At 38.9% G+C, this 16,636-nt stretch overlaps 1 protein-coding gene across 1 annotated transcript in view; it reads left to right on the forward strand.

Annotated features, from left to right (window-relative positions):
- The window catches only part of MID1 (midline 1), a 358,868-nt gene that overhangs the window by 68,452 nt on the left and 273,780 nt on the right, over positions 1-16,636 (forward strand). The window contains exon 3 of the mRNA XM_074814839.1: positions 9,600-9,657. The gene's annotated coding sequence lies outside the window, so the exon portion shown is untranslated. The remainder of the gene's footprint in view (positions 1-9,599; positions 9,658-16,636) is intronic.

Raw genomic sequence — 16,636 nt, forward strand, 5'->3', positions numbered from 1 at the left:
TACACCATATCCCTCAGCACTATGTCAACCCTACTCTTAAACACCTCCAGGGATGGGGACTCCACCACTGACCTGGGCAGCCCATTCCAACGCCTAACCACCTGTTCTGTAAAGAAATGCTTCCTAATATCCAGTCTAAACCTTCTCCGGCGCAACTTGAGGCCATTCCCTCTTGTCCTGTCACTTGTCACTTGGTTAAAGAGACTCATCCCCAGCTCTCTGCAACCTCCTTTCAGGTAGCTGTAGAGGGCAATGAGGTCTCCCCTCAGCCTCCTCTTCTCCAGACTAAACAACCCCAGTTCCCTCAGCCGCTCCTCATACGACATGTGCTCCAGACCCTTCACCAGCTTCGTTGCCCTTCTCTGGACACGCTCGAGTAATTCAATGTCCTTTTTGTAGTGAGGGGCCCAAAACTGAACACAGTAATCGAGGTGTGGCCTTATCAGTGCCGAGTACAGGGGCAAGATCACTTCCCTGTCCCTGCTGGCCACGCTATTGCTGATACAAGCCAGGATACTATTGGCCTTCTTGGCCACCTGGGCACACTGATGGCTCATGTTCAGCCAGCTGTCAATCAACACCCCCAGGTCCCTCTCTGACTGGCAGCTCTCCAGCCACTCCTCCCCAAGCCTGTAGTGCTGTTGGGTGTTGTTGTGTTCACTTTGAAACAGATATCTGCTTTTGAGACCCTCAGCACAATTAGGAAGAAACTTGAGACAGAGAGAAGCTGTGCAGCTGTGGTATTATCAGTCCTCTGGAGAAGGAAGAATACGAAGAAAGGACTATATTCTACACTCTTTATTTTCAAGCAGAAGATTACTTTTCCACCAGATCATTTTGATGTTAAGATACTTCATGATTTTTTCACGTACTTAAAAAGAACAGATCAATTGGTTAAGAGAGCCTATGCACCATGCTGAGGCATGAGGGATGATACTGAAATGCCAAGTGTTTGTGAGAATATGTGTGATATGTATACAAATCCATGAGGTGTATGTATATTAATCTGTTTTGTGGTGCATATGTAGACTAAATCTGTGTATCTATCTATATCTAGACATAACTATAGATACAGATATGGATGTGTGTGTATACACCTATAATTGAAATATATACAGCCTTATGAGACTTCCTCCAGTTTTAGGGAAAATATTCCGAAGTGTCCCCAGGTGTACAGCAGAGTTCAGGTCCTCTCCAGCTTTATGAGAAAGGAACCTCCATTATGTAAGCAGTTTTTGCTGAGTCTCTCGAGTGTTACTTGATACATTTTCAATATAGTTTGTAAAGTATGATGGAAGTGTTCCAGTAAAGAGGTGCAACATAAAATATAAGATTATTAACATCATTCCTTTTGGCTAGGCAGGTAGAAGGTGTACTTTCTAACTTTTCAGGCATTTAAATTAACCTATATACAAAGTTTTAAATTTAAGTAATTTAAAGTTATGACTTAAGATGGGTAGGAGTAAGTCACTGATTATTTATCTGTTTTCTACATACTTCTTTTTAATCTCATAACCTAAGAAGAAGGCTAAGGATCATAAACTTTGTTCAAATCAAGATGTTTTAGTTAGCTCTGATGTTTAAATGAATTGAGAATCTATGAGAAGAAGTCACTTAACTCATCTACTATCCAACAAAAAATTACAGATGCCTGATCAAGGGTTAAAGGTTGACTTATGGAAGATATAGAGTTTTCCTTGTAGCTACAAAAATCAATGTGTAAGATTGTTTAGATATTAACATTTCAGAAGCTGACATGTCATGTTTTGTTTTCTGATTGAAGATTATTGTCCTGCCATCTGGGCTGAAGATGGCATTTTGTTATTCTCCTCATGTAAAGTGGTAGCACAATGGAATTCAGACTTCTCTGGAATCCGAACCACCTATCCTAATTTCAGGTTGCCAAGTATCTGAGTGTATGCCAGTTTATGGATCTTTTTTTTCCAAGTGAAACAATGGAAGTGGACGCTTCTGTTTGGCAAACACTTAAACAGTTTGTACTCATGCTTGGCCCCCTATAGAAACTCAGAAGTCAATTTTCCTTGGTATGCTTGCTCAGATGCCTGCTGGGTTCTGATTGGATACTCAAGCCAGGGGTTAAATTGAGGTGAGAGTTTTTAATCCACAATTTGCCTGCATTTGTGTGTTCTGGCAGATTGTGTAAAGGAGTATCTTCAAGATATTTCAGTGCGCAAAACCTCTTTGCATTTTTTTCCTATTTCTGTTCAAGCTTAAAGAACAAGCAACACAGTGCAATATTTTGGGCTCCCTTTAATACATTAAATAAGAAAAGCTGCATTGTCAAAGGAAGCTGAGCGAGTGAGAGCTGTCCTCAGTGTACCTCCAGAATTAGGGCTGGGTTTTGATGGTTTCATTTAGGAGAACATAGTGTCTATATTGTGCTGAAATTCCCCTCTTGTCTCCTTCATCCATCTGTGAGTTGTCTTTTGTTTCTATCATTCTTATATGAAAGAAAATAACTTTGTAAACAAAGAAAAAACTAATCATATAGGCAGTATCATATGTAATGTGTCTGTATCATCTCCCTACAAGTGTATGAATTGCAATGGTAGGTGGTGACAAGGGAATTACAAATCCTTTGGGTAGTTAGTCATTTGTTGTTGCAACTGACTTATTTTTGAATCATTTGAAGACACATTTCTACTTGTAAATTGTTCTCCTAAAATGTATTCATGAGTCAATGTCTTAAATTAGTCCTTAATGGAAAAATGGATGAAGCATTAGATAATTCTTTCCTCCCCTAGTCATGCAAATAAAGCTAATAAGTTCTGTCTTTCAGCCTTTCTTTTTCTGTTTACTTTAAGCTGCTAATTAGTTGCAGTGATCAGAATTGTATGCTTTTGACTGTAATAAATGGAATTCCAATAAGGAAGACTTAAGCTGTCCTAAAAATAAACTGTGCTCTAGTAACTTTCAACCAGTGTGTAGAGTTCTCAAGCTGTTTGCAAAGGGATGCTTGCAGCACTTCAGTTGTTTTGTATCATTCTACGGCTGACATAGAGAAATTGTGTAGTTTTGGTACCGTAATTGTAAAACATGAGACAGAAGAGTTACCAGGATAGAGTCTGTGCAAGAAACAAGAGGCTTATAAAAGTACGTTGCGATGAAGAATACTTGTAACTGCATAAGTGTTAAAAAATCCCCAACTTTTAAAGCTGTTATAAAGCAAACTACATGTGTGAGTAAAAAGTTATACCTTTATTACCTCAGAAATCTTGTGTCATTTAGATTGCTAAACAATGTGGTCAAATACTATATTTACATGCTTCCTTTTTTAGAAAGAAAAAAACTGATTTAGAAATCCTACTCTGCTCTCTTGCTGAGCTTGAGTACACAGCAAACGCACTCTCCACTGAAGAGTTAATGGAGTACTTACTCCACAAAGTTTGCAGAAGCTGGTGAACCACAAACTTTGAATAATTACTGTTCACATGTTCAAGGACATATCTTACTTTTCTGTCTTAGTAAGGCTTGATTTCTACTGCACTTTTGCAATGTGTTTAAAGAAATTGCTAATAAGTGTGGGTCTACTGAGAATATAAACAGTGGAGTCCTCAGCATGCATTTAATTTAGAGATTGGTATTCTATGATATATTATGGATACCTATATCAAAGTATTCATGATAAAAAAGCCACAGAAGTGATTTAATAGATTTATGTTTAGTAAGACTTCGATAAGAAATTGTACAACTAGTTATTTGTAGCAAAAGTGTTACACTTGGTTTCTCCAAATTTCTATTTTCCCTACGGGTCTCATTCATTCAGAGGAATTCTTCTCACTGGTAGCGATATTGTGACCTACTTTTGTACAATTATCACAAGCACAGCAAAGTTAAGTGAGTTTGCTTGGCCAGTTCAATCCTTTGTAATCTTTTTTTAGATTCTAATTAATGTCAACTGGCATCTGGAAAGAAATGTAGTGTAACCAAGCTTTGGTTTATTGACATCTGTGAAGAGATCTAGAAATAGGTTAAATATGAGCTCTTAACAGGTATGTAGTCCTTTAAGTGACTTTCTTCCATGAATTTCAGCTGACTGGTTTTAGCATTTGGCAGCTTCATGTTATTGATAAGGTACATGTCTGAGTGTTATGCTTTATTACTCTAAGATATGAAAGGCTTTCAAACTGCTGGTCTACTGATCTCAAGAAGTGGCATTCCTAAAGCTGAGGCAAGATTGATTGGATGGAGCTTCTGCAGGGTATGACTGAATCTTCCCATTTCGTGGTGCCTATTTTCCTTCTGACTTCAGAGATGAATCACACCCTGCACTTTGGAACAGCCATGAACTGAGCAGCCTCAGGGCTGGGGTAACTGCATACACAGCCAGTCTGCTGGACTTTCAACATGCAGAGAGATGCTAATCTAACTATACTGAATAGTTTATGTTGAATACTTGGAAATTATATTTTACAGTCCTAAAACTACAGTTAAGAGGATTTAATACTGAATATGTTATATAAATTATAGGAAATCTGCAATTACTGGGGATTTAGAAATACTCAGTGTGGTATTATAACTCCCAAGTTCTAATATTCCTGCTATGGATCATCTTTTATATCATTTCCCAGCAAGCAGGTTTATTTGCAGCTCAACAAATTTTGAAGGCAATGCAATGCATTGCATAAACTGAAAAGTGCAAGGCAAAAAATGTAGTCCTTATAATGACTCTGCATATCTTTAAGTCATTGTATGTGCACAATTTCCTGTATGCATTATAGTTCCTTAAACTAGCACTCTAAAATATACACTGCTAGTTGTGACATGTATTTTCAAATATGTTTGATATTTGCTAAAAATGCGAAGAGTTCAACAAGCCTCCATTGGCACTGCAGATGCAGGTATGATAGACCTCAGTAGACAATAAAGGGTTTGGGCTGATTGAGACCATGAAAGTGACAGGCATTTGAACTGTGCTTACACACTGGTTGCTGCAATGAACGTGATTTAATTTGCCAGCAGCTCTAGATCCTTCCTCCTACCTCCACTGCTACAAGCTGCTAGGCACTTTTCATCTGGGTGAAGTAATTTCAGCAATTTGCCAAAAGCATATGAGGAATGAGTGACACAAATCAAGTCACCTGCTAATTTCTAAATCACTTTTCAAAACTTAAAGCCCATATACAGTATAAATTCATTTCTAGTATTTATCTTTAGGAGATACTCTGGGAGGTATAAATGAGCTTGCATTCCTACCTGTACCACCCTGGCATTCACACTGTGCTTCTCCAGATTCACTCTCACAGAGTGCTGGCTGTAGCTTGACTCAAAAAATCCCTCTCTGCCTTAGCAAATGTACTTGTTTCAGGTACTCATTTGCTAGTAGGTTCACTGTATGTTAACACTGCAAGGGAATTAGTAGCTAAAATATAGAATCATAGAATGGTCTGGGTTGGAAGGGACCATAAAGATCATCTAGTTCCAAACCCCTGCCACGGGCAGGGACACCTTCCACTAGACCAGGTTGCTCAAAGCCCCATCCAACCTGGCTTTGAACACTTCCAGAGATGGGGCATCCACAACCTCTCTGGGTAACCTATTCCAGTGCCTCACCACCCTCATAGTAAAGAATTTCTTCCTTATATCTAATCTAAATCCACCCTCTTTCAGTTTAAAACTGCTACCCCTCATCCTATCAACCCTACACCTGATAAAGTATCCCTCCCCATCTTTCCTGTAGGCCCCCTTTAAGGACTGGAAGGCCGTTACAAGGTCTCCCCGGAGCCTTCTCTTCTCTAGGCTGAACAACCCTGACTATCTCAGCCTTTCTTTCAGTGGTCTAACCTGTAAATTTCTCATTTTGTTTTTCTACTCTTTTTCCACACTTTCTCTCACCTCTGGTAGTGACCGGCTCTGTTAGCTGTTTAACCCTTTGTTGCACCATAGGCTACTGGTGGATCCTGCTGTGTCTGGCCAACCATTGCGTCCTCATCTAACAAGGCAGTTTTCACCTCAGGTAGGCAAGAGAGAAGGGTTGGGGCAAATACCTGGAAGAAACATTGCAAGCAGAGTGAGGCAGGGGAGGGGAGCAGAAGGACTGTTTACTTCTGCAATGCAATTTCCAGACAAGTCATGTGACTGCTCATGGCTTGAAATACAATCACCTCAAGAAATTATGTAGAAAAACAAGGTACACAAAACAGGCATGTAGAAACAGCCACATTTCATAGCCTAACATGCACATTTTGATTAATTTATTGCCATTACTCCAACCACTGAACCTGGCATCCTAGACAAATGTACTGCTATGAGTGACTCTTCTTTCCCAGATATGAAGAGGGAGAGGAAGGCCTCGAATGAGTCCAAAGAGGCAGTTGAGGTTGTGACACTTATGCCACAAGTTCAGTCTTGATAAGGCTCTTTTCAGGAACAATAATTGTATGACTTTGGGCATGGAAAGGACTATTAATTTTTGAGAAGTCTCTTACTTGTTTCCTTTTTGTTTCATTTTGTCTTCTGTTTGTTTGGGTTCTCTTCACAGAAACTTTCAAATACTTTCTGCAGAGAATCTCCTGATGGAATTATTGAAACCATTTTGGTTTGGTCCTTTCTTTCCTATCACCACTGTCACTGAGAGAGGTAAGAAGCAGAAAAGAAGGGACTGCCTGTTGGTTAGTCAACTGACACTTACTTCAGCAGCTTATCAGTGGTTTTTTGGCTTATTTGGAGAAATCCTTCTTACTGTTGAATCTGTCATGTTAGTTGATAGAGGAAACTTTGCTGGTCCACCTATGGTTTTGCTAATCTCCTTGCTGATCCTTCCGTTCACAGACATGTGGTTACCAAGCTCTTATAGTCTTCCAGTCACATCAATAATGGTGACTGTCACTCTCTTTTCCACTCTGAGACCTTCAAAATCTGTATCACTGATGGGTTATCCAGTTTGACAGGTATTATGGAACACCAGTTGATACGAGTTTTGAGTTGGCCACATAAAAAAGGTTTGTGCTTTAAAAAAAAAAAAAAAAGTGAGAGAGATGGGGATGGCAGCACTTCTTTATCATGATTAAGATGCAGAGTTGGACTGGGCAGTTATGGTTACATGTGAAAAGCTGGCATACCAATATGACAAAGGTTACAAACTGTGGCCTTGTCATGAAGAAATGAAGTAAAGGGGATTCAATTTCTTTCACACACACACTCACAAAAAAGGTACTGAACTTTCCACTGGTTATCAACAGAGGAGCCTGAGGATATAACTACTGTGCACAGGACAGCAGGAACAGAAGAACAAAATCTCCAGCAGAAGCTGAATGGAAGAACAGACGCACACCAGCAGTGCTGCAGGGAAACTCTGAGATCAAGGAACTCCTGCAGGTGTGGAAACACCACAACACACAGAACTTGTGGATATTAAAAGCTCAGGAAATTTTTGGAAAAGAAGCAGTCTGAGAACTGCTGCCTTTCAAGGACAATGCTAACAGGTTGCAGCACTGATCATCTGTGAGTGCCAGCTCACTGCTCTGATGTGACTTCTAACTAGGCTCTTGCCAATGTTGTGTGCAGGATCAGGCAATGAGGATGTTACCTTGTGCAGGATGAAGTACAACTTTGAGAAGTTTCAGCCACATTTTCACTGTTTTTTGCAACAGAGGCCCCTTTCCAAATGCATCAAGATGAATCCTACCACACCATTTCTCCATTGTGTTACTGTAATTTGCAGACCAGTCAGTCATGGATTTGTTAGGGATTCCCTGGACTTGGGCAGCTCAGGGCACCATGTCAGTCAGGGAGGTCATCCTCCATTCTAGTGAACTGACTAGCAAATGAGTACCTTTGGCTTGTCACCTGTACCAGATGACATAGAGAGGGAAGAAATGAGGGAAATCCCAGGTGGCAAATCCTATTGTTGTTGAGGTAGCCTGTTTGAAGACTTGGTTTGAGCGTTGTTTTTTATTTCTTTAAAGATGCATTGTGGTTTGCACTCTGATTTTCCAGGTATCGACTTGGTCAAAAAATTGCTAAATGTACATTTTTATTAGCAGTTAGGGCGTCTGACTGCACCACCATGAAGATTTCTGCTCTTCTTTTTGTAGATTTACTAAAATTCTGTGTTCAGTCACTTGATTCATTACAACTGAGCAAACACCCAGAGCTATACCTAGACATTTTATTGAAACATAACAAAAATAAAAGCAACCTGTGGAAGCCAATAAAATGACACCTGTTTGGTAAACCCAAACTAGTAAGAAAAGAGAGTTAAAATGAAATATTAATTTGTTGAGTAATCTCTTACCTATATCTACCTAGAAAAGCAATAAGTCTCAAGATGGCCAACAGGAATTAGCAGTCCCCTCACCATAGAAATAATCATTTAAAGAAGCATCATTCTAAATTCTGTACTATTACAACATGACCCAGAGTATTTAACAGTCTTGGGTGGGGGGAAAGCCCTTCTGTATTAGCACTTGATTACTCATCAAATTCTCAAGTGTTTATTTATTTGTGATTTTTGTCTCCAACTTCTTAGGAAGGCACTTAAGATTTTTATAATATGACTAATAGATCATTGTCTGTGCAGGCTCTACTCTTTATAAAATTGCTCACTTTTAGCGTGTAGGTGTTATGGGAGGTGCCGTAATGCAGCTATACATTGTTGGCAATGTTGGCATCCAGATGATGGTAATGGTAGCAGCACCTTGCCTCCAACTTCCTAAATGTGCACAACCTCTACCATTCAGCAAACACCAGGGATATAACCAAAGGTTTGGTCTGATTCTGTGCTGTCTGCATTAGTCTTCATGAACTGGGGCAGAGAAAGGCTTGAAGAAATCTAGAATAAGATGGTGGAGTTGGGAAAGGGGCTGTGTTTTGCCCATATCTTCTGGTACCTTTAATTAACAACACTGGCAACAGTTACTCTCTTTATGTTCTTCAGTTTTGAAGCAGTACAAATATCCTCAAGTTCTCGCCAATTTGCAATTTGTCTGTGTGCTTGAGACATACAAGAAAATTGCTGTCTTCCTGTCATGCATGTCTGTTGCTTAGCCTCCCTTGGATTGGAGTCAGTATGTCTGCTTAATGTAGCAAATGAATTCAACCACTTTGTCCTCATCTTCTGCTGCATCCCCTTCGGTGGAAATAGGCTAAAAATCTCAAACATTGGTAACTGTTGGCAACTTTTCTTTTACGTCCCACGCCTGAATCAGATTCCCTGCCGTGTTTAGTAAGTTTTGTCTTATGGTTTCTCTTCCATATGTGGTAAAGAAGGGAAAATATTATGAAACCATGGATACTATATATATATATTTATTTATCCTTAAAAAAATTAATGCATAATTTATTAGTGGATAAATGGCACAATAAACTTGTCTATCTCATGCCTAGTAGTCACAGCATAGGAAACAGTATGATGAGATTCCTCTCCATAAACCAATTTAATTCATCTCCTTCCTGAAAGAATCAATACTGTGTCTGAAGGTAAAGTTTAGTTTTCATAACTTTTTTAGTATGTTACATCATGCTTTAGATTGTTGACAGTCGTTTTCTTATTTGTGACATGGACAGAAAGTACAGAGATGACTAACTTCATCGTACTAAAACATTGTACTTTGATAACATTTGTGCATCTCCAATAGGTGAAAACTGCATGCAGTAGGGAAGGCGGAGTCCTGTAACCCTTTTCAGACAACTGAAGTGAGTAATTTCTTTGTATTATTTTAAAATGTCCGAGATTTCCCTATTTTCTCAAGATTGTGTAACAGTAGAAAAACACTATTATATATGAAGATTTGGGGTTTTTTTTCTGAGTAAATGAAGTTTGCTAGCATTATTTGGGAAAGATGTGCTCTCATATTTCTATCAAAATAATATACCTCTGGTATTGCTGTTTCATATTACGAGTATTTCAGATTTACTTGGCAAAAAGCATACCTATAGTGCCTGTTTAAAAACATAGAGTAATGAGTTATATCAAATATATGGACACTACCCCAAACAAGCCTATTTCAAGAGCTGCTGAAAATTTTTAAAGTTATATTTTAATGAAAGGCACAGTTTTTATGTTAAATTAATGGGGGAAAATGCATGTAAACTAAAGAAAACAATATCTTGACTCAAATGTCTATCGAAGGCATCAATGACTTCTATTAATAATGTAAATCCTACATTAATCTTTGCATGTTCTGAGGAAGAGCAGCAATTATCAGGAACTGAGGGTCCCCAGCAAATGTAGAAGCAACAGGTTTTAGAAGATGTCCTGCTGTTACCACCATTTGTGCTTTTTAGCACTTGCATATTTCAATTCTCTTCAAATGCTTACTTTGGAGTCAGCAACTGAAATAAAGTGCTAAACTAGAGCACAGTAGGTTTCTTGGCTGTATTGCTGGAGCTTACCTATGATAGAGACCAAAAGGACTGTACTTCAACTATTACAGCTGAGGGCAGGCTTAAAGGCTTAAAGGTGAATGAAGACACATACTCTTGAAATGCAGTTCTGCAAGTATGCAGATACATGTCAGAGCATAACCTAATGTCAAAGGACCTGTCATGTTTCAATTTGGTCTGAATCTCTTAATCCTTAATTTTTGGTGGTTGTTTATTTGAGATCTTCTGTAACAATTATACCAGTTTATGTATCTCTACTTCTTGTAGTATCTCTGGCCCTTGTCATCTCAAAAGTTCTCCCGAGCTGAATTGATTTCCTCTGAATTTTGTGGTGGTGGAATATTTTTCTAAGTACAGTGTTGGGAACCTAAGAAAAAATTAAAGATTTGGTAGCTTTTTGCTTTGGAGTCTTATATGTGTAAAACAGCTGTCCTTCATTCTTTTTCATTACCTGTTTGGGAAATGCATTTATGTTTATTTTTTCTTAAAAAAGAGTTGGTTTGACTTTGGAGTAGGAAAACAGCAACATCTACCGTGGAAAATATTTTCTGGTGGGAAAGATGTCTATAAAGATTTAATAATGTTTTCATTGTCTCAAGATCTAGTACAATACCATGTTCAGGCAACGCTTTCTATGTAATTCCATGCTAAAATGGCATTGCATAACAAAATTAGATTCATGTACAAACTTCCTTAAAAAGGTTGAGGCGTTCAGATCTATGTTTGGTTTAGGTGGATACCAGGTAAAACATAGCAGCTGATTGTACTTGAAAAGATCACCTGAACCAATTAGTAAACTAGGACTTTGCTGCCAGTCAGTTTGACTAGAAAAAAATGACTTAACATGAGTCAGAGCAGAATATACTTGGCTTTGTTTACACAGTGGCCCATAGTTCTGTGATAAAAAGGGGTTTTTCACCCCAAAGTACAACATCTCTGCCCTCGAAACTGCAAAAGCAATGCTGTTGAAAAGCATATCTATTGTACCGTTTGCTCTCCATAGCTTCTGGTTTCCTTCTTTTACTTCAGGATATCAAAAAAGATGTGATCATAGATTCAGATTTACTGATGGGAACCAGGGGCTTTTGTCTTTCTTTTAGTACTACCTCTTGTGTCCTCTGCCTTTTTTATGACTGGAGACATTGTTAGGTACCCAAGAGGAATTTGACCATTTGCTTAAGAGATCTAAATATGCAGAAATTTGCATATTGGCTGCTCATGTGCAAAGAATTGGCTTTGCCCAGACTTACTTTGTCAAACATGTGAGATGGCTACCTATGCCATTCAGTAGTCACCCATGCCTGTAGTTTTTCTAATTCATAAACCTTCCTTGTCTGCCTGGGATTTTCCAGGTGGAAATACATGCAAGATGTGGTCCAGGCTCCTATGTCCCTTGACATAGCCCTTCTCCTTCCCGCTGCAATTTAGACTGCGACCCAACTTGCCCCGGTCATTCATGCAGACTTTCAGCAGGAAATAAGAATGATCCCCTTGGCTTTTCTAGACTGTCTGTATCCCAAATGCACACTTCCTCCTCCATCACCACCATCTTGTAGCATATGCTCTTTTTCTTCCTCAGTTTCTTGATGTGGTCACCCCCATAAGGGCCCCTGGTGCCAGATACTGCAGCTGCTTGAGATGATCTTTTGGACACATGGCAAACCCTAGAGTCTTAAGGACTAGTTTTAAATTTGGCAGACAAATCAAAGGCGTATCTTCAAATGCCCCAGACCTGCACTTTGTCCTATGAGCTATAAAAATAAGTACCTAAGTCACAAGGAAATATACATGAAAATCATTTTTCTTCCCTAGACTCTTGGTTGTTGCTGTCCATTTTGATACCTCCAAACCATAACAGGACTATAGGAACTGACTGTGTATAAATATTATTTAGTTTCTATAGGAGTAGATCGTGTGAATCATCAAGAAGCTGTAGATCAAAAACTCAGCCTTGCTATAGCTCTTTTGTGCCACTCTCATGATCCCTAGACCTTGGAAGAGTTAATTGAAGCAAATGTAATTTAGTGTAGTGAGTGTCCTATAACTTTGTCAGGGACTTAATCTCTGCTTGGCCTAGGGCAAAGGGGAATGCCCCAAAAGTGTAAAGCCAAGGTAAGATGGAGTGTATCTAATGTCTTACTCTCTCTCTACAAAATTCATTTTTGTGGAGCAATATTCAAATGTTAAAGAGTAATCAGAATGATATATTGTACTGAAGTGCTCTTACAGGACTCTGTGTAGCAATAGGATTCAGACTGTGACAAGAAATGTACTCTGTATATTGTTCTTGAATACTTAAACAGTTTCCTTAAAATACATTTTAGCAGCTAGGTTGTTCAGCTCAAAAACCGGTAAAGGAATTTAAGGGACTGTTTCCATCGTTTACAAAAACACATCCTATAAATAGATTTTCCTACTGCAAAAGCCTATGTCAATTTTTCCCATTAAGCCTCAATGACACATACTCCATGAGAATTTGCATTTGTGCATTATGCATGGAAATTATGTATAGTAATTTCATGGACTATAATAGTCCTCAGCCTACTACGGGATCAAAGTTGTGTCCTTTTTCCTCCCCTGTGTTTACTGGCAGCTTTTGATTACATCAATCACACCAAGGCAACGTCAACTTTGAAGAGGCACTGCTGAGTCACCACGAATATTATTTTAGCATGTTTGGAGTAGTCTCAGAACTCTCTGATAGTTATTCTGGTCAAGCTTTTTTTCATCTCGTAGCTCTTCAGGGTTCCATCTTCAGACCTTATTAGTCTTTTGTTGTTTTCTAAATGCTGATATCTAGGTTATAGCAGCCTTTTAAAACATTAGATGTACCATGCAGATGACAAGACTTCCTTTCTGAGCTGTCCCTTCCAAACTTGATTTTGTTCCTGCAGTTTCTGAGCTGCCCTGAATACTTGTTTCTGAATTTGGGCCAAAAACTGCACAATATTTTGCTTTAGTGAGTTTTTTAACAAAATATAAGCTTTATGTGTGGAACCCACTATCATGCTGGACTAGTTCTTTCTTTGCAGTCCCTTTGAGGATAATTTTTCCATTTCCTGTCACTGCAGATTGCACCCTTGGAGGCAGTTTTAAATCAGTAATGTCTTTGATGTTTTTCTTTTACCATGCCAGGAACATTCCCAGAGTGACACTGATGATCTCCCAGGCTGTCCAAATGTGTATTCATGGCAGGCTTCCGCTAAGCTGCTGTAACACCCTCCTGCTCTGTTTGCTAGCTTGCCAGATGTGAATAAGCTCCAGTTAATTGAAAATACCAGATTTTGAATAGGTTGCAGTTAATTCAAAATGCTATGGCCAGATTGTATATGTGGTTAAACATTATGTTGCTAAATTTTAACCATTGCATCACTCTTCTGTGAAAGCCAAATGACAGAACGTTTCTCAGATGTTTTGAACTTTTTCTTCGAGGGCTTCCAGTGCCCTTAAAGAAAAATGTTCAGTGGATCTTTCCAAAACAAGCAGAATGCATCTGACATAACTGGAGGTCAGGTAGAGTAAATGGACTAGTTGTTTTCAAATGACAGCTGAAAATGAGGTGCTAACATCCTGAATTGTTTTCTGTCACTGCTGTGGAGTTGCATACCTACAGATGGGAGGAATTAATTTTCTGTCTGTCACTATAAGAGCTTCTTTTCTTTTGCTTGTGCCCTCCAGCATGTTAAGCTGGAATTTACGCTTTTTGCTCAACATAACTTTTGTGGTTATGGCAAACACAACCTAGAAAAAAGATCTGGCTTTGTGGTCATTGCTTGTACGTCATACACTTCACAGTATTTCTATTCCATCCATTCTGAGGTTGTGAAAACTGAGTGTGAATACTCATCACACATTCTCCCAGGTGTCCTAGTCCCCTGAGTAACCCCATTACTCAGGGTTGTTGTTGTCAGAACAACTGGTTATAGAAAGAGAGCAAACTTCAGGTCAGCACTAAGAAGCAATAAAAATAATTCAGATATGGCTTTTTTCCTCCAAATTACCAGGAAACATAATATTTTTGTTATGGAAATTGATCTTTTTCTACAGCTACCTATTGATTATGGATCTTTTCCTATGCTCATCTCTTTGGGACCTGCCTGCACTGTTTCTTTCCTCTCCTGAAAGAGATTTGCTAGAATGGTAGTACTGGCTTTGTTACCTATTGTAGAGAACAGGGCAGTAGAGATGTCTTCACTATTTATGCTTCATTCTATTTCTTCATAACAGTTCCCTTGTCTGTCCAACCATCAGTCCAGTAGCATAACTCGTAAGCAGTGAATTTATACTAGCTAGCCAATGTTTAAAAAGGGAAGACAGAGATTATAAGAAAGCAGCAAGACACTTTTTTCTGTAAGAAAACAGAAGATCATTCAAACAAGAGCTCAGAATTATGGCTTGTCAGTGCTGATGTTGTAGAAAGAGAGTTATCCAAACAGTATGCCTTATAAAACTGCAAATACTGGGCTCTTCCATATCTTTGGTAAAAGCTTTCTGTGTCTAGGATTCTGAATAGTCATGCTACATTAGGATCTCTGCATGTGATAGAGTTATAGCATTTTCTGCCTTCCATGATGATACTTAAATTAATGACACATTAAAGTGCTATAAATATTCGGAAAGGATGTTGTGAAGGCTTTGGAAAAGCCTGTGCTTTTCAGTATAACTGAATCTATTAATATCATATGATTCAGGCAGAAAACCTGAGTTATCTTTCTGACAGCAAGGAGGCTCCAGGCAGGAGGGTGCATGCTAAGGCCGTACGAGTAGCTGGAAATGGCAGGTGGAATGACTGAAGCTATTAGACCAACCAGGCTGATGTCAGACCTAGACAGAAGGGTGAATATCAGAATGCTGATATGGGATTAAATTATTTCAAACTTAAAATATGGGAATAACTTAAAAGATTTTATGGCATGTTGGTCTGGTTTCATGCCTCTGAGATAAGTTTGGCTCATTAAAGCAATTGTTTACATACCACAGAAACTGCCTTTCATAAAGCACTGATCTGCATGTTATTGTGATTAGAAGTCAATACTATCTGATATTGATTAAGAGCAAATTAAATGGATTTAGGCACTTGGTAGCTGGTATATATCAAAGTGGTGTCATGCAAGATTTATCATAGAATTATTTCAAATGGGATTTTGCAAAGATCAGTTGCAGGTCAGTGCTATTAAATACTCTTTTATAAATTACTGGAAAAATAAATATAAAAGCAGTGCAAATAAAATTTATGGATGACATAAAGTGTGTCAAAATATTGAGAATAGAGCAGCCAAGCTAAGCAGCCTGGATTCTTGAACTGGCAGGATGCAAGCAAAAGCTGACTTCAGATGTCAGGGTTCCTGCCTGTAGAGAAGGTGCATAGGCTGTGACTGCAACACTGTGCCAGTGCCACACAATCCTCTTCCTTGGCATGCTTTCTTGTCTGAGCAGAATGACATGCTGACATTGCTTCTGGGATCTGAGTCAGTATCCCTTCCTTGGCTGGTGCTACATACTGTGCTGGGTCTCTCTAGTTACACAGTTCTCCTATGAGTGTGGTTAGAGACCAGTGGAAGTGGTGCCACAAGCAAGGTGGAAGTTAGTTGGTTTCAGAACCATTTTTATTAACAGAGTACAAAATCTGTATTTTGAGGTCTTAAATTAGGTCTTCGCTCTTGTAATTTCTTTGCCAGCACTAACCCTCAAGAAAAGTAAGAGAACACAAGGGTTCATATAATGTAAAATTCATTATGGGAAGCTACGTCTGCAGAGATTACAGTAGTTGCACAAACCGAGTAGGAGAAAAAGGAACTTTGAGCTGAATGTTGATACTCTATTTTCCAGGAGCAGTATGAGCTAAGGATGTAGTACTATAAAATTGAAATATCTGGGATTGCTGGGATCTATAACAGCCTTAACATAATTTTGCACATGTGTATACATAATTATATGTTTATGTCTATCTGCCTGTTCTCTCTCTGTCACACAACTAATATCAAATTTTACAAAGAACAGAAGGAATTTCAGAGACTTCAGGACAATTACCGGCTTGTGCAATCATTTACTTTAGGGTAAGTCCATAGAACCACTGGAAGGAGTGGTCGGTGGAGTCCCCATCCCTGGAGATGTTCAAGAGATGGGTTGACATAGCACTTAGGGATATGATGTAGTTGGGATCTGTCAGTGCTAGGTTAACAGTTGGACTGGATGATCTTCAAAGTCCCTTCCAACCTAGATGATTCTGTGATACATCTTTTGTGTTGGCACCATCGTACGTACTGCTCCATGGTGAGGGCAGGGCAAA

Source organism: Strix aluco, chromosome 2, assembly GCF_031877795.1.
Source record: "Strix aluco isolate bStrAlu1 chromosome 2, bStrAlu1.hap1, whole genome shotgun sequence".
Taxonomy (NCBI): Eukaryota; Metazoa; Chordata; class Aves; order Strigiformes; family Strigidae; genus Strix; species Strix aluco.